Source organism: Morus notabilis, unplaced genomic scaffold (assembly GCF_000414095.1).
Source record: "Morus notabilis unplaced genomic scaffold, ASM41409v2 Scaffold218, whole genome shotgun sequence".
Classification (NCBI taxonomy): domain Eukaryota; kingdom Viridiplantae; phylum Streptophyta; class Magnoliopsida; order Rosales; family Moraceae; genus Morus; species Morus notabilis.
This window is the reverse complement of record NW_010358631.1, coordinates 124,896-125,740: the sequence shown is the minus strand read 5'-3', so window position 1 is coordinate 125,740 and position 845 is coordinate 124,896.

Genomic DNA, 845 nt, shown 5'->3' with positions numbered 1-845 from the left:
TCCCTCATCCAGTTATCCGGACGGGCCTGTCCGGTTAACCGAACAGTGTAACATAGGCACTGACTAATTGTGATTTTAATCGTGATTTTGACTCTAAACATTAATCTTAATTGCATAAATATGTCCAACGTACCTGTATAAATAGCCCATTACGTCCTATTATAATTTACATCACTTGATAGACTTTTAGGGGCTATGGGTAAGGGTTTCCTGAGGGAAAATATGATAAAAAATTGAGATCGTTTTTCCTTTGACTTTCTTGTGGTTAGAAAGAGTTCAAGATACCGAGGAGAAAATTGTATGACGCGTGCTCACTCGCACTCTAGTTGTGGAAAAGAAAATAGAAGAAAAGAATAGTTGGTTAAGGCTCTTTCGGTGGCTATTCCGTTCGTTGCAGTTTCTTTTGAGATTCAACTGTCTGTCTCCTAAAGGTATGATTTAAATCTTTTGTATTTACGATATATGACATCATGAATAAGGTTCAATTTTGATGTTGTTTTATTAAATAATTTTAAAATTTTACTGCGCAACTTTTTATCGTATTTTTTAACAGAGCTGAAAACACATCTTGATTTGAAAATGTTCATTTCAATTGGTTCTGCTAGATTTTTCTCTACTGACTAAACACTTAAGAGATTTAATTTTTTTAATTGATCCACACACAAAATTATAAATTTATGGAACAAACTCAAAACCCTTCCAACTAGTTAATAGTATGAGGAGTTGATATTTTAAGGGTTTCAAACATTTTTCATATTTTTAGTTTATGTCTCCATGAAATAAAAACCTCACTCCACCGTTGGGCACATGTAAGTACATTCACCTGTCTTGAAATAATAATATGA